Genomic DNA, 23,818 nt, shown 5'->3' on the forward strand with positions numbered 1-23,818 from the left:
TCGGCTGCGAGGGTGAGTGCCAAATTTGGGGAGCGTTTCGTAGTATGTGCAGTGCAATGGAGACGCGGAAACTTGTTGTGGCCCAGTGTTTTGCAGTTGGACGACAATATTGGTACACAGTAGTAAAGAGCGAGGCACTGAGTTGGCATGAATAATGGAGTGCACAATGTGGCTCGAGATGTGTTTGTTACCTCAGGTGCTGTATGATTGTCGACAAGGACTGAAAACGGAGCAATTTGTGACGGCTCTTTCAATTTAAGACGTTAAAAACAGACGGAATTTGCATTTGTAATACCAGAGCATCGAAACTACTTGGAACTTTTGTGTATATGAACGGGTCCGCGCCTTTGTACTCTGCTCCCTTCACCGCTACAAACCAACCAACCATCGTGTCCGTGCGCATCTGAGTCGCAAAGAATGGGGAATAGCGCAGTTTGCTCGTGCATGGGGCGTAGCTCAGTTGGTAGAGCGTTCGCTTGGCGTGTGAAAGGTCCAGGGTTCAAGTCGCGGCGCCTCCATTTTTTGTGGTCAGTGCATGGTAAGTGTTGGTCGCGGCGAACCTAAAGGCACGCAAGATGTTGCAAAGCCAGCGTCACAGTCTGATATGATGTATACTGATGTAAGGAGAGCAATATGTAAGTGTGGGGACCGGCTGTTATCGAGGTTTCATCGAGTGCAGATCTGTCTTAGGTATCGCGGCTTAACCTCATTTAAGTATAGAGGGTGGACAACACGTTGGTCTTACTCAGAGCGGTGTCCGAATTCTATTTTCGACGTTATACGTGCCACTTTCATTGTGGCCAACTACGATTCGATACAGAATGCACGAAACCTGAAAGACACCCTAACGGATACATAGAGAGTAGTGTTTGTCTGCTGAATAATGGGAGTGCAAGGGTCTGTGTCGTCTATATGGCTATATGTAGCACCATTAGTCTTCGGGTGGGCGGGCGTAGCTCAGATGGTAGATCGCTCGCTTAGTATGCGAGAGGTACTGGGATCAATACCCAGTGCCTCCAGAATTTTTAACACACCTACATGCGCACCTTGATATGCAAGTGGAATAATTCACAACCAGCAGATGTGTCTAGGAAGATACAAGCGAATGATTAGCATCCACAATTGACAAGCGTGCTGTTATTAGTGCCCAGGAAGCACCCTCCTCCCACGCCTACACTTAATTTAGAAACAGTACAAGTGTTCCCGTAAGATTCTCAACCCTATGTCGGAAAGATCTGCCTTGCGCCGAGTTCACGTAAATCCCACTGCACATTCCTATTCTTTGCGTGCAGTCAGCTGCTACTGGTGTTGCTAGTTGTGACTGCTGATAACAGATGCCGTAGCAATCAATACATGGAGTGAGTTGTATGTTTTGCGATAGTCTGTCTCTGACAAGCAAGCAAAGGTGACATAGGTGCGAACACAGGAAGCTGGCAGACCCTCGCTGCCTGCAGACACCGAGCAGCCACACTAGGAGGGCGGCCTAAGCCGTAGGCGAAATGTGCTCATTCGATTTGGCGCAACGTCGAACTATAAATAATGCTGTCACTAGCGTGAGCGTCGTGGAAAGTCGGAAAAGTCGGCTGCGAGGGTGAGTGCCAGGTTTGGGGAGCGTTTCGTAGTATGTGCAGTGCAATGGAGACGCGGAAACTTGTTGTGGCCCAGTGTTTTGCAGTTGGACGACAATATTGGTACACAGTAGTAAAGAGCGAGGCACTGAGTTGGCATGAATAATGGAGTGCACAATGGGGCTCGAGATGTGTTTGTTACCTCAGGTGCTGTATGATTGTCGACAAGGACTGAAAACGGAGCAATTTGTGACGGCTCTTTCAATTTAAGACGTTAAAAACAGACGGAATTTGCATTTGTAATACCAGAGCATCGAAACTACTTGGAACTTTTGTGTATATGAACGGGTCCGCGCCTTTGTACTCTGCTCCCTTCACCGCTACAAACCAACCAACCATCGTGTCCGTGCGCATCTGAGTCGCAAAGAATGGGGAATAGCGCAGTTTGCTCGTGCATGGGGCGTAGCTCAGTTGGTAGAGCGTTCGCTTGGCGTGTGAAAGGTCCAGGGTTCAAGTCGCGGCGCCTCCATTTTTTGTGGTCAGTGCATGGTAAGTGTTGGTCGCGGCGAACCTAAAGGCACGCAAGATGTTGCAAAGCCAGCGTCTCAGTCCGATATGTTGTATACTGACGTAAGGAGAGCAAGATGTAAGTGTGGGGACCGGCTGTTATCGAGGTGTCATCGAGTGCAGATGTGTCTTAGGTATCGCGGCTTAACCTCATTTAAGTATAGAGGGTGGACAACACGTTGGTCTTACTCAGAGCGGTGTCCGAATTCTATTTTCGACGTTATACGTGCCACTTTCATTGTGGCCAACTACGATTCGATACAGAATGCACGAAACCTGAAAGACACCCTAACGGATACATAGAGAGTAGTGTTTGTCTGCTGAATAATGGAAGTGCAAGGGTCTGTGTCGTCTATATGGCTATATGTAGCACCATCAGTCTTCGGGTGGGCGGGCGTAGCTCAGATGGTAGATCGCTCGCTTAGTATGCGAGAGGTACTGGGATCAATACCCAGTGCTTCCAGAATTTGTAACACACCTACATGCGCACCTTGATATGCAAGTGGAATAATTCACAACCAGCAGATGTGTCTAGGAAGATACAAGCGAATGATTAGCGTCCACAATTGACAAGCGTGCTGTTATTAGTGCGCAGGAAGCACCCTCCTCCCACGCCTACACTTAATTTAGAAACAGTACAAGTGTTCCCGTAAGATTCTCAAGCCTATGTCGGAAAGATCTGCCTTGCGCCGAGTTCACGTAAATCCCACTGCACATTCCTATTCTTTGCGTGCAGTCAGCTGCTACTGGTGTTGCTAGTTGTGACTGCTGATAACAGATGCCGTAGCAATCAATACATGGAGTGAGTTGTATGTTTTGCGATAGTCTGTCTCTGACAAGCAAGCAAAGGTGACATAGGTGCGAACACAGGAAGCTGGCAGACCCTCGCTGCCTGCAGACACCGAGCAGCCACACTAGGAGGGCGGCCTAAGCCGTAGGCGAAATGTGCTCATTCGATTTGGCGCAACGTCGAACTATAAATAATGCTGTCACTAGCGTGAGCGTTGCGTGAGCGTCGTGGAAAGTCGGAAAAGTCGGCTGCGAGGGTGAGTGCCAAGTTTGGGGAGCGTTTCGTAGTATGCGCAGTGCAATGGAGACGCGGAAACTTGTTGTGGCCCAGTGTTTTGCAGTTGGACGACAACATTGGTACACAGTAGTAAAGAGCGAGGCACTGAGTTGGCATGAATAATGGAGTGCACAATGGGGCTCGAGATGTGTTTGTTACCTCAGGTGCTGTATGATTGTCGACAAGGACTGAAATCGGAGCAATTTGTGACGGCTCTTTCAATTTAAGACGTTAAAAACAGACGGAATTTGCATTTGTAATACCAGAGCATCGAAACTACTTGGAACTTTTGTGTATATGAACGGGTCCGCGCCTTTGTACTCTGCTCCCTTCACCGCTACAAACCAGCCAACCATCGTGTCCGTGCGCATCTGAGTCGCAAAGAATGGGGAATAGCGCAGTTTGCTCGTGCATGGGGCGTAGCTCAGTTGGTAGAGCGTTCGCTTGGCGTGTGAAAGGTCCAGGGTTGAAATCGCGGCGCCTCCATTTTTTGTGGTCAGTGCATGGTAAGTGTTGGTCGCCGCGAACCTAAAGGCACGCAAGATGTTGCAAAGCCAGCGTCACAGTCTGATATGATGTATACTGACGTAAGGAGAGCAAGATGTAAGTGTGGGGACCGGCTGTTATCGAGGTGTCATCGAGTGCAGATCTGTCTTAGGTATCGCGGCTTAACCTCATTTAAGTATAGAGGGTGGACAACACGTTGGTCTTACTCAGAGCGGTGTCCGAATTCTATTTTCGACGTTATACGTGCCACTTTCATTGTGGCCAACTACGATTCGATACAGAATGCACGAAACCTGAAAGACACCCTAACGGATACATAGAGTGTAGTGTTTGTCTGCTGAATAATGGGAGTACAAGGGTCTGTGTCGTCTATATGGCTGTATGTAGCACCATTAGTCTTCGGGTGGGCGGGCGTAGCTCAGATGGTAGATCGCTCGCTTAGTATGCGAGAGGTACTGGGATCAATACCCAGTGCCTCCAGAATTTGTAACACACCTACATGCGCACCTTGATATGCAAGTGGAATAATTCACAACCAGCAGATGTGTCTAGGAAGATACAAGCGAATGATTAGCATCCACAATTGACAAGCGTGCTGTTATTAGTGCGCAGGAAGCACCCTCCTCCCACGCCTACACTTAATTTAGAAACAGTACAAGTGTTCCCGTAAGATTCTCAACCCTATGTCGGAAAGATCTGCCTTGCGCCGAGTTCACGTAAATCCCACTGCACATTCCTATTCTTTGCGTGCAGTCAGCTGCTACTGGTGTTGCTAGTTGTGACTGCTGATAACAGATGCCGTAGCAATCAATTCATGGAGTGAGTTGTATGTTTTGCGATAGTCTGTCTCTGACAAGCAAGCAAAGGTGACATAGGTGCGAACACAGGAAGCTGGCAGACCCTCGCTGCCTGCAGACACCGAGCAGCCACACTAGGAGGGCGGCCTAAGCCGTAGGCGAAATGTGCTCATTCGATTTGGCGCAACGTGCAACTATAAATAATGCTGTCACTACCGTGAGCGTCGTGGAAAGTCGGAAAAGTCGGCTGCGAGGGTGAGTGCCAAGTTTGGGGAGCGTTTCGTAGTATGTGCAGTGCAATGGAGACGCGGAAACTTGTTGTGGCCCAGTGTTTTGCAGTTGGACGACAACATTGGTACACAGTAGTAAAGAGCGAGGCACTGAGTTGGCATGAATAATGGAGTGCACAATGGGGCTCGAGATGTGTTTGTTACCTCAGGTGCTGTATGATTGTCGACAAGGAGTGAAAACGGAGCAATTTGTGACGGCTCTTTCAATTTAAGACGTTAAAAACAGACAGAATTTGCATTTGTAATACCAGAGCATCGAAACTACTTGGAACTTTTGTGTATATGAACGGGTCCGCGCCTTTGTACTCTGCTCCCTTCACCGCTACAAACCAACCAACCATCGTGTCCGTGCGCATCTGAGTCGCAAAGAATGGGGAATAGCGCAGTTTGCTCGTGCATGGGGCGTAGCTCAGTTGGTAGAGCGTTCGCTTGGCGTGTGAAAGGTCCAGGGTTCAAGTCGCGGCGCCTCCATTTTTTGTGGTCAGTGCATGGTAAGTGTTGGTCGCGGCGAACCTAAAGGCACGCAAGATGTTGCAAAGCCAGCGTCACAGTCTGATATGTTGTATACTGACGTAAGGAGAGCAAGATGTAAGTGTGGGGACCGGCTGTTATCGAGGTGTCATCGAGTGCAGATCTGTCTTAGGTATCGCGGCTTAACCTCATTGAAGTCTAGAGGGTGGACAACACGTTGGTCTTACTCAGAGCGGTGTCCGAATTCTATTTTCGACGTTATACGTGCCACTTTCATTGTGGCCAACTACGATTCGATACAGAATGCACGAAACCTGAAAGACACCCTAACGGATACAAAGAGAGTAGTGTTTGTCTGCTGAATAATGGGAGTGCAAGGGTCTGTGTCGTCTATATGGCTATATGTAGCACCATCAGTCTTCGGGTTGGGGGGCGTAGCTCAGATGGTAGATCGCTCGCTTAGTATGCGAGAGGTACTGGGATCAATACCCAGTGCCTCCAGAATTTTTAACACACCTACATGCGCACCTTGATATGCAAGTGGAATAATTCACAACCAGCAGATATGTCTAGGAAGATACAAGCGAATGATTAGCATCCACAATTGACAAGCGTGCTGTTATTAGTGCGCAGGAAGCACCCTCCTCCCACGCCTACACTTAATTTAGATACAGTACAAGTGTTCCCGTAAGATTCTCAAGCCTATGTCGGAAAGATCTGCCTTGCGCCGAGTTCACGTAAATCCCACTGCACATTCCTATTCTTTGCGTGCAGTCAGCTGCTACTGGTGTTGCTAGTTGTGACTGCTGATAACAGATGCCGTAGCAATCAATACATGGAGTGAGTTGTATGTTTTGCGATAGTCTGTCTCTGACAAGCAAGCAAAGGTGACATAGGTGCGAACACAGGAAGCTGGCAGACCCTCGCTGCCTGCAGACACCGAACAGCCACACTAGGAGGGCGGCCTAAGCCGTAGGCGAAATGTGCTCATTCGATTTGGCGCAACGTCGAACTATAAATAATGCTGTCACTAGCGTGAGCGTCGTGGAAAGTCGGAAAAGTCGGCTGCGAGGGTGAGTGCCAAGTTTGGGGAGCGTTTCGTAGTATGTGCAGTGCAATGGAGACGCGGAAACTTGTTGTGGCCCAGTGTTTTGCAGTTGGACGACAACATTGGTACACAGTAGTAAAGAGCGAGGCACTGAGTTGGCATGAATAATGGAGTGCACAATGGGGCTCGAGATGTGTTTGTTACCTCAGGTGCTGTATGATTGTCGACAAGGAGTGAAAACGGAGCAATTTGTGACGGCTCTTTCAATTTAAGACGTTAAAAACAGACGGAATTTGCATTTGTAATACCAGAGCATCGAAACTACTTGGAACTTTTGTGTATATGAACGGGTCCGCGCCTTTGTACTCTGCTCCCTTCACCGCTACAAACCAACCAACCATCGTGTCCGTGCGCATCTGAGTCGCAAAGAATGGGGAATAGCGCAGTTTGCTCGTGCATGGGGCGTAGCTCAGTTGGTAGAGCGTTCGCTTGGCGTGTGAAAGGTCCAGGGTTCAAGTCGCGGCGCCTCCATTTTTTGTGGTCAGTGCATGGTAAGTGTTGGTCGCGGCGAACCTAAAGGCACGCAAGATGTTGCAAAGCCAGCGTCACAGTCTGATATGATGTATACTGAAGTAAGGAGAGCAAGATGTAAGTGTGGGGACCGGCTGTTATCGAGGTGTCATCGAGTGCAGATCTGTCTTTGGTATCGCGGCTTAACCTCATTTAAGTATAGAGGGTGGACAACACGTTGGTCTTACTCAGAGCGGTGTCCGAATTCTATTTTCGACGTTATACGTGCCACTTTCATTGTGGCCAACTACGATTCGATACAGAATGCACGAAACCTGAAAGACACCCTAACGGATACATAGAGTGTAGTGTTTGTCTGCTGAATAATGGGAGTACAAGGGTCTGTGTCGTCTATATGGCTGTATGTAGCACCATTAGTCTTCGGGTGGGCGGGCGTAGCTCAGATGGTAGATCGCTCGCTTAGTATGCGAGAGGTACTGGGATCAATACCCAGTGCCTCCAGAATTTGTAACACACCTACATGCGCACCTTGATATGCAAGTGGAATAATTCACAACCAGCAGATGTGTCTAGGAAGATACAAGCTTGCGCCGAGTTCACGTAAATCCCACTGCACATTCCTATTCTTTGCGTGCAGTCAGCTGCTACTGGTGTTGCTAGTTGTGACTGCTGATAACAGGTGCCGTAGCAATCAATACATGGAGTGAGTTGTATGTTTTGCGATAGTCTGTCTCTGACAAGCAAGCAAAGGTGACATAGGTGCGAACACAGGAAGCTGGCAGACCCTCGCTGCCTGCAGACACCGAGCAGCCACACTAGGAGGGCGGCCTAAGCCGTAGGCGAAATGTGCTCATTCGATTTGGCGCAACGTCGAACTATAAATAATGCTGTCACTAGCGTGAGCGTTGCGTGAGCGTCGTGGAAAGTCGGAAAAGTCGGCTGCGAGGGTGAGTGCCAAGTTTGGGGAGCGTTTCGTAGTATGTGCAGTGCAATGGAGACGCGGAAACTTGTTGTGGCCCAGTGTTTTGCAGTTGGACGACAACATTGGTACACAGTAGTAAAGAGCGAGGCACTGAGTTGGCATGAATAATGGAGTGCACAATGGGGCTCGAGATGTGTTTGTTACCTCAGGTGGTGTATGATTGTCGACAAGGACTGAAAACGGAGCAATTTGTGACGGCTCTTTCAATTTAAGACGTTAAAAACAGACGGAATTTGCATTTGTAATACCAGAGCATCGAAACTACTTGGAACTTTTGTGTATATGAACGGGTCCGCGCCTTTGTACTCTGCTCCCTTCACCGCTACAAACCAACCAACCATCGTGTCCGTGCGCATCTGAGTCGCAAAGAATGGGGAATAGCGCAGTTTGCTCGTGCCTGGGGCGTAGCTCAGTTGGTAGAGCGTTCGCTTGGCGTGTGAAAGGTCCAGGGTTCAAGTCGCGGCGCCTCCATTTTTTGTGGTCAGTGCATGGTAAGTGTTGGTCGCGGCGAACCTAAAGGCACGCAAGATGTTGCAAAGCCAGCGTCACAGTCTAAAATGATGTATACTGACGTAAGGAGAGCAAGATGTAAGTGTGGGGACCGGCTGTTATCGAGGTGTCATCGAGTGCAGATCTGTCTTAGGTATCGCGGCTTAACCTCATTTAAGTATAGAGGGTGGACAACACGTTGGTCTTACTCAGAGCGGTGTCCGAATTCTATTTTCGACGTTAGACGTGCCACTTTCATTGTGGCCAACTACGATTCGATACAGAATGCACGAAACCTGAAAGACACCCTAACGGATACATAGAGAGTAGTGTTTGTCTGCTGAATAATGGGAGTGCAAGGGTCTGTGTCGTCTATATGGCTATATGTAGCACCATTAGTCTTCGGGTGGGCGGGCGTAGCTCAGATGGTAGATCGCTCGCTTAGTATGCGAGAGGTACTGTTATCAATACCCAGTGCCTCCACAATTTTTAACACACCTACATGCGCACCTTGATATGCAAGTGGAATAATTCACAACCAGCAGATGTGTCTAGGAAGATACAAGCTTGCGCCGAGTTCACGTAAATCCCACTGCACATTCCTATTCTTTGCGTGCAGTCAGCTGCTACTGGTGTTGCTAGTTGTGACCGCTGATAACAGATGCCGTAGCAATCAGTACATGGAGTGAGTTGTATGTTTTGCGATAGTCTGTCTCTGACAAGCAAGCAAAGGTGACATAGGTGCGAACACAGGAAGCTGGCAGACCCTCGCTGCCTGCAGACACCGAGCAGCCACACTAGGAGGGCGGCCTAAGCTGTAGGCGAAATGTGCTCATTCGCTTTGGCGCGACGTCGAACTATAAATAATGCTGTCACTAGCGTGAGCGTCGTGGAAAGTCGGAAAAGTCGGCTGCGAGGGTGAGTGCCAAGTTTGGGGAGCGTTTCGTAGTATGCGCAGTGCAATGGAGACGCGGAAACTTGTTGTGGCCCAGTGTTTTGCAGTTGGACGACAAGATTGGTACACAGTAGTAAAGAGCGAGGCACTGAGTTGGCATGAATAATGGAGTGCACAATGGGGCTCGAGATGTGTTTGTTACCTCAGGTGCTGTATGATTGTCGACAAGGAGTGAAAACGGAGCAATTTGTGACGGCTCTTTCAATTTAAGACGTTAAAAACAGACGGAATTTGCATTTGTAATACCAGAGCATCGAAACTACTTGGAACTTTTGTGTGTATGAACGGGTCCGCGCGTTTGTACTCTGCTCCCTTCACCGCTACAAACCAACCAACCATCGTGTCCGTGCGCATCTGAGTCGCAAAGAATGGGGAATAGCGCAGTTTGCTCGTGCATGGGGTGTAGCTCAGTTGGTAGAGGGTTCGCTTGGCATGTGAAAGGTCCAGGGTTCAAGCCGCGGCGCCTCCATTTTTTGTGGTCAGTGCATGGTAAGTGTTGGTCGCGGCGAACCTAAAGGCATTCAAGATGTTGCAAAGCCAGCGTCACAGACTGATATGATGTATACTGACGTAAGGAGAGCAAGATGTAAGTGTGGGGACCAGCTGATATCGAGGTGTCATCGAGTGCAGATCTGTCTTAGGTATCGCGGCTTAACCTCATTGAAGTCTAGAGGGTGGACAACACGTTGGTCTTACTCAGAGCGGTGTCCGAATTCTATTTTCGGCGTTATACGTGCCACTTTCATTGTGGCCAACTACGATTCGATACAGAATGCACGAAACCTGAAAGACACCCTTACGGATACATAGAGAGTAGTGTTTGTCTGCTGAATAATGGGAGTGCAAGGGTCTGTGTCGTCTATATGGCTGTATGTAGCACCATTAGTCTTCGGGGGGGGCGGGCGTAGCTCAGATGGTAGAGCGCTTGCTTAGTATGCGAGAGTTACTGGGATCAATACCCAGTGCCTCTAGAATTTTTAACACACCTACATGCGCACCTTGATATGCAAGTGGAATAATTCACAGCCAGCAGATGTGTCTAGGAAGATACAAGCTTGCGCCGAGTTCACGTAAATCCCACTGCACATTCCTATTCTTTGCGTGCAGTCAGCTGCTACTGGTGTTGCTAGTTGTGACTGCTGATAACAGATGCCGTAGCAATCAATTCATGGAGTGAGTTGTACGTTTTGCGATAGTCTGTCTCTGACAAGCAAGCAAAGGTGACATAGGGGCGAACACAGGAAGCTTGCAGACCCTCGCTGCCTGCAGACACCGAGCAGCCTCACTAGGAGGGCGGCCTAAGCCGTAGGCGAAATGTGCTCATTCGCTTTGGCGCGACGTCGAACTATAGATAATGCTGTCACTAGCGTGAGCGTCCTGGAAAGTCGGAAAAGTCGGCTGCGAGGGTGAGTGCCAAGTTTGGGGAGCGTTTCGTAGTATGCGCAGTGCAATGGAGACGCGGAAACTTGTTGTGGCCCAGTGTTTTGCAGTTGGACGACAACATTGGTACACAGTAGTAAAGAGCGAGGCACTGAGTTGGCATGAATAATGGAGTGCACAATGGGGCTCGAGATGTGTTTGTTACCTCAGGTGCTGTATGATTGTCGACAAGGAGTGAAAACGGAGCAATTTGTGACGGCTCTTTCAATTTAAGACGTTAAAAACAGACGGAATTTGCATTTGTAATACCAGAGCATCGAAACTACTTGGAACTTTTGTGTGTATGAACGGGTCCGCGCCTTTGTACTCTGCTCCCTTCACCGCTACAAACCAACCAACCATCGTGTCCGTGCGCATCTGAGTCGCAAAGAATGGGGAATAGCGCAGTTTGCTCGTGCATGGGGTGTAGCTCAGTTGGTAGAGCGTTCGCTTGGCATGTGAAATGTCCAGGGTTCAAGCCGCGGCGCCTCCATTTTTTGTGGTCAGTGCATGGTAAGTGTTGGTCGCGGCGAACCTAAAGGCATTCAAGATGTTGCAAAGCCAGCGTCACAGACTGATATGATGTATACTGACGTAAGGAGAGCAAGATGTAAGTGTGGGGACCAGCTGATATCGAGGTGTCATCGAGTGCAGATCTGTCTTAGGTATCGCGGCTTAACCTCATCAAAGTCTAGAGGGTGGACAACACGTTGGTCTTACTCAGAGCGGTGTCCGAATTCTATTTTCGGCGTTATACGTGCCACTTTCATTGTGGCCAACTACGATACGATACAGAATGCACGAAACCTGAAAGACACCCTTACGGATACATAGAGAGTAGTGTTTGTCTGCTGAATAATGGGAGTGCAAGGGTCTGTGTCGTCTATATGGCTGTATGTAGCACCATTAGTCTTAGGGGGGGCGGGCGTAGCTCAGATGGTAGAGCGCTCGCTTAGTATGCGAGAGGTACTGGGATCAATACCCAGTGCCTCTAGAATTTTTAACACACCTACATGCGCACCTTGATATGCAAGTGGAATAATTCACAGCCAGCAGATGTGTCTAGGAAGATACAAGCTTGCGCCGAGTTCACGTAAATCCCACTGCACATTCCTATTCTTTGCGTGCAGTCAGCTGCTACTGGTGTTGCTAGTTGTGACTGCTGATAACAGATGCCGTAGCAATCAATTCATGGAGTGAGTTGTACGTTTTGCAATAGTCTGTCTCTGACAAGCAAGCACAGGTGACATAGGGGCAAACACAGGAAGCTTGCAGACCCTCGCTGCCTGCAGACACCGAGCAGCCTCACTAGGAGGGCGGCCTAAGCCGTAGGCGAAATGTGCTCATTCGCTTTGGCGCGACGTCGAACTATAAATAATGCTGTCACTAGCGTGAGCGTCGTGGAAAGTCGGAAAAGTCAGCTGCGAGGGTGAGTGCCAAGTTTGGGGAGCGTTTCGTAGTATGCGCAGTGCAATGGAGACGCGGAAACTTGTTGTGGCCCAGTGTTTTGCAGTTGGACGACAACATTGGTACACAGTAGTAAAGAGCGAGGCACTGAGTTGGCATGAATAATGGAGTGCACAATGGGGCTCGAGATGTGTTTGTTACCTCAGGTGCTGTATGATTGTCGACAAGGAGTGAAAACGGAGCAATTTGTGACGGCTCTTTCAATTTAAGACGTTAAAAACAGACGGAATTTGCATTTGTAATACCAGAGCATCGAAACTACTTGGAACTTTTGTGTATATGAACGGGTCCGCGCCTTTGTACTCTGCTCCCTCCACCGCTACAAACCAACCAACCATCGTGTCCGTGCGCATCTGAGTCGCAAAGAATGGGGAATAGCGCAGTTTGCTCGTGCATGGGGTGTAGCTCAGTTGGTAGAGCGTTCGCTTGGCATGTGAAAGGTCCAGGGTTCAAACCGCGGCGCCTCCTTTTTTTGTGGTCAGTGCATGGTAAGTGTTGGTCGCGGCGAACCTAAAGGCACGCAAGATGTTGCAAAGCCAGCGTCACAGACTGATATGATGTATACTGACGTAAGGAGAGCAAGATGTAAGTGTGGGGACCAGCTGATATCGAGGTGTCATCGAGTGCAGATCTGTCTTAGGTATCGCGGCTTAACCTCATTGAAGGCTAGAGGGTGGACAACACGTTGGTCTTACTCAGAGCCGTGTCCGAATTCTATTTTCGACGTTATACGTGCCACTTTCATTGTGGCCAACTACGATTCGATACAGAACGCACGAAACCTGAAAGACACCCTAACGGATACATAGAGAGTAGTGTTTGTCTGCTGAATAATGGGAGTGCAAGGGTCTGTGTCGTCTATATGGCTGTATGTAGCTCCATTAGTCTTCGGGGGGCAGGCGTAGCTCAGATGGTAGAGCGCTTGCTTAGTATGCGAGAGGTACTGGGATCAATACCCAGTGCCTCTAGAATTTTTAACACACCTACATGCGCACCTTGATATGCAAGTGGATTAATTCACAGCCAGCAGATGTGTCTAGGAAGATACAAGCTTGCGCCGAGTTCACGTAAATCCCACTGCACATTCCTATTCTTTGCGTGCAGTCAGCTGCTACTGGTGTTGCTAGTTGTGACTGCTGATAACAGATGCCGTAGCAATCAATACATGGAGTGAGTTGTATGTTTTGCGATAGTCTGTCTCTGACAAGCAAGCAAAGGTGACATAGGTGCGAACACAGGAAGCTGGCAGACCCTTGCTGCCTGCAGACACCGAGCAGCCACACTAGGAGGTCGGCCTAAGCCGTAGGCGAAATGTGCTCATTCTCTTTAGCGCGACGTCGAACTATAAATAATGCTGTCACTAGCGTGAGCGTCGTGGAAAGTCGTAAAAGTCGGCTGCGAGGGTGAGTGCCAAGTTTGGGGAGCGTTTCGTAGTACGCGCAGTGCAATGGAGACGCGGAAACTTGTTGTGGCCCAGTGTTTTGCAGTTGGACGACAAGATTGGTACACAGTAGTAAAGAGCGAGGCACTGAGTTGGCATGAATAATGGAGTGCACAATGGGGCTCGAGATGTGTTTGTTACCTCAGGTGCTGTATGATTGTCGACAAGGAGTGAAAACGGAGCAATTTGTGACGGCTCTTTCAATTTAAGACGTTAAAAACAGACGGAATTTGCATTTCTAATACCAGAGCATCGAAACTACTTGGAACTTTTGTGTATATGAACGGGTCCGCGCCTTTGTACTCTGCTCCCTTCACCGCTACAAACCAACCAACCATCGTGTCCGTGCGCATCTGAGTCGCAAAGAATGGGGAATAGCGCAGTTTGCTCGTGCATGGGGTGTAGCTCAGTTGGTAGAGCGTTCGCTTGGCATGTGAAAGGTCCAGGGTTCAAGCCGCGGCGCCTCCATTTTTTGTGGTCAGTGCATGGTAAGTGTTGGTCGCGGCGAACCTAAAGGCACGCAAGATGTTGCAAAGCCAGCGTCACAGACTGATATGATGTATACTGACGTAAGGAGAGCAAGATGTAAGTGTGGGGACCAGCTGATATCGAGGTGTCATCGAGTGCAGATCTGTCTTAGGTATCGCGGCTTAACCTCATTGAAGTCTAGAGGGTGGACAACACGTTGGTCTTACTCAGAGCGGTGTCCGAATTCTATTTTCGGCGTTATACGTGCCACTTTCATTGTGGCCAACTACGATTCGATACAGAATGCACGAAACCTGAAAGACACCCTTACGGATACATAGAGAGTAGTGTTTGTCTGCTGAATAATGGGAGTGCAAGGGTCTGTGTCGTCTATATGGCTGTATGTAGCACCATTAGTCTTAGGGGGGGCGGGCGTAGCTCAGATGGTAGAGCGCTTGTTTAGTATGCGAGAGGTACTGGGATCAATACCCAGTGCCTCTAGAATTTTTAACACACCTACATGCGCACCTTGATATGCAAGTGGAATAATTCACAGCCAGCAGATGTGTCTAGGAAGATACAAGCTTGCGCCGAGTTCACGTAAATCCCACTGCACATTCCTATTCTTTGCGTGCAGTCAGCTGCTACTGGTGTTGCTAGTTGTGAGTGCTGATAACAGATGCCGTAGCAATCAATTCATGGAGTGAGTTGTACGTTTTGCAATAGTCTGTCTCTGACAAGCAAGCACAGGTGACATAGGGGCGAACACAGGAAGCTTGCAGACCCTCGCTGCCTGCAGACACCGAGCAGCCTCACTAGGAGGGCGGCCTAAGCCGTAGGCGAAATGTGCTCATTCGCTTTGGCGCGACGTCGAACTATAAATAATGCTGTCACTAGCGTGAGCGTCGTGGAAAGTCGGAAAAGTCGGCTGCGAGGGTGAGTGCCAAGTTTGGGGAGCGTTTCGTAGTATGCGCAGTGCAATGGAGACGCGGAAACTTGTTGTAGCCCAGTGTTTTGCAGTTGGACGACAACATTGGTACACAGTAGTAAAGAGCGAGGCACTGAGTTGGCATGAATAATGGAGTGCACAATGGGGCTCGAGATGTGTTTGTTACCTCAGGTGCTGTATGATTGTCGACAAGGAGTGAAAACGGAGCAATTTGTGACGGCTCTTTCAATTTAAGACGTTAAAAACAGACGGAATTTGCATTTGTAATACCAGAGCATCGAAACTACTTGGAACATTTGTGTATATGAACGGGTCCGCGCCTTTGTACTCTGCTCCCTTCACCGCTACAAACCAACCAACCATCGTGTCCGTGCGCATCTGAGTCGCAAAGAATGGGGAATAGCGCAATTTGCTCGTGTATGGCGTGTAGCTCAGTTGGTAGAGCGTTCGCTTGGCATGTGAAAGGTCCAGGATTCAAGACGCGGCGCCTCCATTTTTTGTGGTCAGTGCATGGTAAGTGTTGGTCGCGGCGAACCTAAAGGCACGCAAGATGTTGCAAAGCCAGCGTCACAGACTGATATGATGTATACTGACGTAAGGAGAGCAAGATGTAAGTTTGGGGACCAGCTGATATCGAGGTGTCATCGAGTGCAGATCTGTCTTAGGTATCGCGGCTTAACCTCATTGAAGTCTAGAGGGTAAACAACACGTTGGTCTTACTCAGAGCGGTGTTCGAATTCTATTTTCGGCGTTATACGTGCCACTTTCATTGTGGCCAACTACGATTCGATACAGAATGCACGAAACCTGAAAGACACCCTTACGGATACATAGAGAGTAGTGTTTGTCTGCTGAATAATGGGAGTGCAAGGGTCTGTGTCGTCTATATGGCTGTATGTAGCACCATTAGTCTTAGGGGGGGCGGGCGTAGCTCAGATGGTAGAGCGCTTGCTTAGTATGCGAGAGGTACTGGGATCAATACCCAGTGCCTCTAGAATTTTTAACACACCTACATGCGCACCTTGATATGCAAGTGGAATAATTCACAGCCAGCAGATGTGTCTAGGAAGATACAAGCTTGCGCCGAGTGCACGTAAATCCCACTGCACATTCCTATTCTTTGCGTGCAGTCAGCTGCTACTGGTGTTGCTAGTTGTGACTGCTGATAACAGATGCCGTAGCAATCAATTCATGGAGTGAGTTGTATGTTTTGCGATAGTCTGTCTCTGACAAGCAAGCAAAGGTGATATAGGGGCGAACACAGGAAGCTTGCAGACCCTCGCTGCCTGCAGACACCGAGCAGCCTCACTAGGAGGGCGGCCTAAGCCGTAGGCGAAATGTGCTCATTCGCTTTGGCGCGACGTCGAACTATAAATAATGCTGTCACTAGCGTGAGCGTCGTGGAAAGTCGGAAAAGTCGGCTGCGAGGGTGAGTGCCAAGTTTGGGGAGCGTTTCGTAGTATGCGCAGTGCAATGGAGACGCGGAAACTTGTTGTAGCCCAGTGTTTTGCAGTTGGACGACAACATTGGTACACAGTAGTAAAGAGCGAGGCACTGAGTTGGCATGAATAATGGAGTGCACAATGGGGCTCGAGATGTGTTTGTTACCTCAGGTGCTGTATGATTGTCGACAAGGAGTGAAAACGGAGCAATTTGTGACGGCTCTTTCAATTTAAGACGTTAAAAACAGACGGAATTTGCATTTGTAATACCAGAGCATCGAAACTACTTGGAACTTTTGTGTACATGAACGGGTCCGCGCCTTTGTACTCTGCTCCCTTCACCGCTACAAACCAACCAACCATCGTGTCCGTGCGCATCTGAGTCGCAAAGAATGGGGAATAGCGCAGTTTGCTCGTGCATGGGGTGTAGCTCAGTTGGTAGAGCGTTCGCTTGGCATGTGAAAGGTCCAGGGTTCAAGTCGCGGCGCCGCCATTTTTTGTGGTCAGTGCATGGTAAGTGTTGGTCGCGGCGAACCTAAAGGCACGCAAGATGTTGCAAAGCCAGCGTCACAGACTGATATGATGTATACTGACGTAAGGAGAGCAAGATGTAAGTGTGGGGACCAGCTGATATCGAGGTGTCATCGAGTGCAGATCTGTCTTAGGTATCGCGGCTTAACCTCATTGAAGTCTAGAGGGTGGACAACACGTTGGTCTTACTCAGAGCGGTGTCCGAATTCTATTTTCGGCGTTATACGTGCCACTTTCATTGTGGCCAACTACGATTCGATACAGAATGTACGAAACCTGAAAGACACCCTTACGGATACATAGAGAGTAGTGTTTGTCTGCTGAATAATGGGAGTGCAAGGGTCTGTGTCGTCTATATGGCTGTATGTAGCAACCATAGTCTTAGGGGGGGGCGGGTGTAGCTCAGATGGTAGAGCGCTTGCTTAGTATGCGAGAGGTACTGGGATCATTACCCAGTGCCTCTAGAATTTTTAACACACCTACATGCGCACCTTGATATGCAAGTGGAATAATTCACAGCCAGCAGATGTGTCTAGGAAGATACAAGCTTGCGCCGAGTTCACGTAAATCCCACTGCACATTCCTATTCTTTGCGTGCAGTCAGCTGCTACTGGTGTTGCTAGTTGTGACTGCTGATAACAGATGCCGTAGCAATCAATTCATGGAGTGAGTTGTACGTTTTGCGATAGTCTGTCTCTGACAAGCAAGCAAAGGTGACATAGGGGCGAACACAGGAAGCTTGCAGACCCTCGCTGCCTGCAGACACCGAGCAGCCTCACTAGGAGGGCGGCCTAAGCCGTAGGCGAAATGTGCTCATTCGCTTTGGCGCGACGTCGAACTATAAATAATGCTGTCACTAGCGTGAGCGTCGTGGAAAGTCGGAAAAGTCGGCTGCGAGGGTGAGTGCCAAGTTTGGGGAGCGTTTCGTAGTATGCGCAGTGCAATGGAGACGCGGAAACTTGTTGTGGCCCAGTGTTTTGCAGTTGGACGACAAGATTGGTACACAGTAGTAAAGAGCGAGGCAGTGAGTTGGCATGAATAGCGGAGTGCACAATGGGGCTCGAGATGTGTTTGTTACCTCAGGTGCTGTATGACTGTCGACAAGGAGTGAAAACGGAGCAATTTGTGACGGCTCTTTCAATTTAAGACGTTAAAAACAGACGGAATTTGCATTTGTAATACCAGAGCATCGAAACTACTTGGAACTTTTGTGTATATGAACGGGTCCGCGCCTTTGTACTCTGCTCCCTTCACCGCTACAAACCAACCAACCATCGTGTCCGTGCGCATCTGAGTCGCAAAGAATGGGGAATAGCGCAGTTTGCAAGTGCATGGGGTGTAGCTCAGTTGGTAGAGCGTTCGCTTGGCATGTGAAAGGTCCAGATTTCAAGCCGCGGCGCCTCCATTTTTTGTGGTCAGTGCATGGTAAGTGTTGGTCGCGGCGAATATAAAGGCACGCAAGATGTTGCAAAGCCAGCGTCACAGGCTGATATGATGTATACTGACGTAAGGAGAGCAAGATGTAAGTGTGGGGACCAGCTGATATCGAGGTGTCATCGAGTGCAGATCTGTCTTATTTATCGCGACTTAACCTCATTGAAGTCTAGAGGGTGGACAACACGTTGGTCTTACTCAGAGCGGTGTCCGAATTCTATTTTCGGCGTTATACGTGCCACTTTCATTGTGGCCAACTACGATTCGATACAGAATGCACGAAACCTGAAAGACACCCTTACGGATACATAGAGAGTAGTGTTTGTCTGCTGAATAATGGGAGTGCAAGGGTCTGTGTCGTCTATATGGCTGTATGTAGCACCATTAGTCTTAGGGGGGGCAGGCGTAGCTCAGATGGTAGAGTGCTTGCTTAGTATGCGAGAGGTACTGGGATCAATACCCAGTGCCTCTAGAATTTTTAACACACCTACATGCGCACCTTGATATGCAAGTGGAATAATTCACAGCCAGCAGATGTGTCTAGGAAGATACAAGCTTGCGCCGAGTTCACGTAAATCCCACTGCACATTCCTATTCTTTGCGTGCAGTCAGCTGCTACTGGTGTTGCTAGTTGTGACTGCTGATAACAGATGCCGTAGCAATCAATTCATGGAGTGAGTTGTATGTTTTGCGATAGTCTGTCTCTGACAAGCAAGCAAAGGTGACATAGGGGCGAACACAGGAAGCTTGCAGACCCTCGCTGCCTGCAGACACCGAGTAGCCTCACTAGGAGGGCGGCCTAAGCCGTAGGCGAAATGTGCTCATTCGCTTTGGCGCGACGTCGAACTATAAATAATGCTGTCACTAGCGTGAGCGTCGTGGAAAGTCGGAAAAGTCGGCTGCGAGGGTGAGTGCCAAGTTTGGGGAGCGTTTCGTAGTATGCGCAGTGCAATGGAGACGCGGAAACTTGTTGTGGCCCAGTGTTTTGCAGTTGGACGACAAGATTGGTACACAGTAGTAAAGAGCGAGGCACTGAGTTGGCATGAATAATGGAGTGCACAATGGGGCTCGAGATGTGTTTGTTACCTCAGGTGCTGTATGTTTGTCGACAAGGAGTGAAAACGGAGCAATTTGTGACGGCTCTTTCAATTTAAGACGTTAAAAACAGACGGAATTTGCATTTGTAATACCAGAGCATCGAAACTACTTGGAACTTTTGTGTATATGAACGGGTCCGCGCCTTTGTACTCTGCTCCCTTCACCGCTACAAACCAACCAACCATCGTGTCCGTGCGCATCTGAGTCCCAAAGAATGGGGAATAGCGCAGTTTGCTCGTGCATGGGGTGTAGCTCAGTTGGTAGAGCGTTCGCTTGGCATGTGAAAGGTCCAGAGTTCAAGCCGCGGCGCCTCCATTTTTTGTGGTCAGTGCATGGTAAGTGTTGGTCGCGGCGAACCTAAAGGCACGCAAGATGTTGCAAAGCCAGCGTCACAGACTGATATGATGTATACTGACGTAAGGAGAGCAAGATGTAAGTGTGGGGACCAGCTGATATCGAGGTGTCATCGAGTGCAGATCTGTCTTAGGTATTGCGGCTTAACCTCATTGAAGTCTAGAGGGTGGACAACACGTTGGTCTTACTCAGAGCGGTGTCCGAATTCTATTTTCGGCGTTATACGTGCCACTTTCATTGTGGCCAACTACGATTCGATACAGAATGCACGAAACCTGAAAGACACCCTTACGGATACATAGAGAGTAGTGTTTGTCTGCTGAATAATGGGAGTGCAAGGGTCTGTGTCGTCTATATGGCTGTATGTAGCACCATTAGTCTTAGGGGGGGCGGGCGTAGCTCAGATGGTAGAGCGCTCGCTTAGTATGCGAGAGGTACTGGGATCAATACCCAGTGCCTCTAGAATTTTTAACACACCTACATGCGCACCTTGATATGCAAGTGGAATAATTCACAGCCAGCAGATGTGTCTAGGAAGATACAAGCTTGCGCCGAGTTCACGTAAATCCCACTGCACATTCCTATTCTTTGCGTGCAGTCAGCTGCTACTGGTGTTGCTAGTTGTGACTGCTGATAACAGATGCCGTAGCAATCAATTCATGGAGTGAGTTGTATGTTTTGCGGTAGTCTGTCACTGACAAGCAAGCAAAGGTGACATAGGGGCGAACACAGGAAGCTTGCAGACCCTCGCTGCCTGCAGACACTGAGCAGCCTCACTAGGAGGGCGGCCTAAGCCGTAGGCGAAATGTACTCATTCGCTTTGGCGCGACGTCGAACTATAAATAATGCTGTCACTAGCGTGAGCGTTTCGTGAGCGTCGTGGATAGTCGGAAAAGTCGGCTGCGAGGGTGAGTGCCAAGTTTGGGGAGCGTTTCGTAGTATGCGCAGTGCAATGGAGACGCGGAAACTTGTTGTGGCCCAGTGTTTTGCAGTTGGACGACAACATTGGTACACAGTAGTAAAGAGCGAGGCACTGAGTTGGCATGAATAATGGAGTGCACAATGGGGCTCGAGATGTGTTTGTTACCTCAGGTGCTGTATGATTGTCGACAAGGAGTGAAAACGGAGCAATTTGTGACGGCTCTTTCAATTTAAGACGTTAAAAACAGACAGAATTTGCATTTGTAATACCAGAGCATCGAAACTACTTGGAACTTTTGTGTATATGTACGGGTCCGCGCCTTTGTACTCTGCTCCCTTCACCGCTACAAACCAACCAACCATCGTGTCCGTGCGCATCTGAGTCGCAAAGAATGGGGAATAGCGCAGTTTGCTCGTGCATGGGGCGTAGCTCAGTTGGTAGAGCGTTCGCTTGGCATGTGAAAGGTCCAGGGTTCAAACCGCGGCGCCTCCATTTTTTGTGGTCAGTGCACGGTAAGTGTTGGTCGCGGCGAACCTAAAGGCACGCAAGATGTTGCAAAGCCAGCGTCACAGGCTGATATAATGTATACTGACGTAAGGAGAGCAAGATGTAAGTGTGGGGACCAGCTGATATCGAGGTGTCATCGAGTGCAGATCTGTCTTAGGTATCGCGGCATAACCTCATTGAAGTCTAGAGGGTGGACAACACGTTGGTCTTACTCAGAGCGGTGTCCGAATTCTATTTTCGGCGTTATACGTGCCACTTTCATTGTGGCCAACTACGATTCGATACAGAATGCACGAAACCTGAAAGACACCCTTACGGATACATAGAGAGTAGTGTTTGTCTGCTGAATAATGGGAGTGCAAGGGTCTGTGTCGTCTATATGGCTGTATGTAGCACCATTAGTCTTACGGGTGGCGAGCGTAGCTCAGATGGTAGAGTGCTTGCTTAGTATGCGAGAGGTACTGGGATCAATACCCAGTGCCTCTAGAATTTTTAACACACCTACATGCGCACCTTGATATGCAAGTGGAATAATTCACAGCCAGCAGATGTGTCTAGGAAGATACAAGCTTGCGCCGAGTTCACGTAAATCCCACTGCACATTCCTATTCTTTGCGTGCAGTCAGCTGCTATTGGTGTTGCTAGTTGTGACTGCTGATAACAGATGCCGTAGCAATCAATTCATGGAGTGAGTTGTATGTTTTGCGATAGTCTGTCTCTGACAAGCAAGCAAAGGTGACATAGGGGCGAACACAGGAAGCTTGCAGACCCTCGCTGCCTGCAGACACCGAGCAGCCTCACTAGGAGGTCGGCCTAAGCCGTAGGCGAAATGTGCTCATTCGCTTTGGCGCGACGTCGAACTATAAATAATGCTGTCACTAGCGTGAGCGTCGTGGAAAGTCGGAAAAGTCGGCTGCGAGGGTGAGTGCCAAGTTTGGGGAGCGTTTCGTAGTATGCGCAGTGCAATGGAGACGCGGAAACTTTGTTGTGGCCCAGTGTTTTGCAGTTGGACGACAAGATTGGTACACAGTAGTAAAGAGCGAGGCACTGAGTTGGCATGAATAATGGAGTGCACAATGGGGCTCGAGATGTGTTTGTTACCTCAGGTGCTGTATGTTTGTCGACAAGGAGTGAAAACGGAGCAATTTGTGACGGCTCTTTCAATTTAAGACGTTAAAAACAGACGGAATTTGCATTTGTAATACCAGAGCATCGAAACTACTTGGAACTTTTGTGTATATGAACGGGTCCGCGCCTTTGTACTCTGCTCCCTTCACCGCTACAAACCAACCAACCATCGTGTCCGTGCGCATCTGAGTCGCAAAGAATGGGGAATAGCGCAGTTTGCTCGTGCATGGGGTGTAGCTCAGTTGGTAGAGCGTTCGCTTGGCGTGTGAAAGGTCCAGGGTTCAAGCCGCGGCGCCTCCATTTTTTGTGGTCAGTGCATGGTAAGTGTTGGTCGCGGCGAACCTAAAGGCACGCAAGATGTTGCAAAGCCAGCGTCACAGACTGATATGATGTATACTGACGTAAGGAGAGCAAGATGTAAGTGTGGGGACCAGCTGATATCGAGGTGTCATCGAGTGCAGATCTGTCTTAGGTATCGCGGCTTAACCTCATTGAAGTCTAGAGGGTGGACAACACGTTGGTCTTACTCAGAGCGGTGTCCGAATTCTATTTTCGGCGTTATACGTGCCACTTTCATTGTGGCCAACTACGATTCGATACAGAATGCACGAAACCTGAAAGACACCCTTACGGATACATATGTCAGCCAGCGGCTGCGCTGGAGGTCGGACGTGCCGTGCTGTGTGCTGTGCTGCGTTAGCTCCGCGTGGTAAGTCTCTGCTCTTGCTGCAACGCGTCGCTGTCTATAGTATTTGTGTAGACATGAAAAAGAATTAAGAGATGTCGCAACCGCAACGAAAAGATACTTTGAAATTTACGTTTGATCGCAACTTTGTCCGACCGAGGTCATTTGATGTTGAACAGTGGTTAGAGGATGATGTTAAAATAGGACTTGATGATATTATCGGCATACATTTCTCGATTATGAACAGTGTGGTTTTCGTGAAACTTGCCAGTCCAGAATTGTGTGAAAGGATAGTTCGATCTTGTGGTGGCATTCTGAAATTTAAACATGCTGACGGAAATGTTGGGGAGGTTACCGTTGCCCATGCTGGTCTAGGTATTCGGACCGTGCGAGTCTTTGAACTTCCCTTTGAAATTACAAGTGACCAGATAAATGCTGTTATTGCTCCATACGGGAAAGTTTTGAGTAATATTGCCGAACGGTGGTCTGCTTCACACAAATTCCCTGTTTTGAATGGTGTGCGCCAATTAAAAGTCGAATTGCAGAAGCACATTCCGTCGTTTATAAACGTCTGCGGATATAGAGCTGTTGTGATGTATGATGACCAACCGAAAACGTGTGCTGTCTGCAATTTACCAGGCCACGTTCGTGCAGAATGTGTTCAAAGGCGAGTGGCGCAACTGCCTGCTGGCGATGCCGTCA

Source organism: Schistocerca gregaria, chromosome 10, assembly GCF_023897955.1.
Source record: "Schistocerca gregaria isolate iqSchGreg1 chromosome 10, iqSchGreg1.2, whole genome shotgun sequence".
NCBI lineage: Eukaryota > Metazoa > Arthropoda > Insecta > Orthoptera > Acrididae > Schistocerca > Schistocerca gregaria.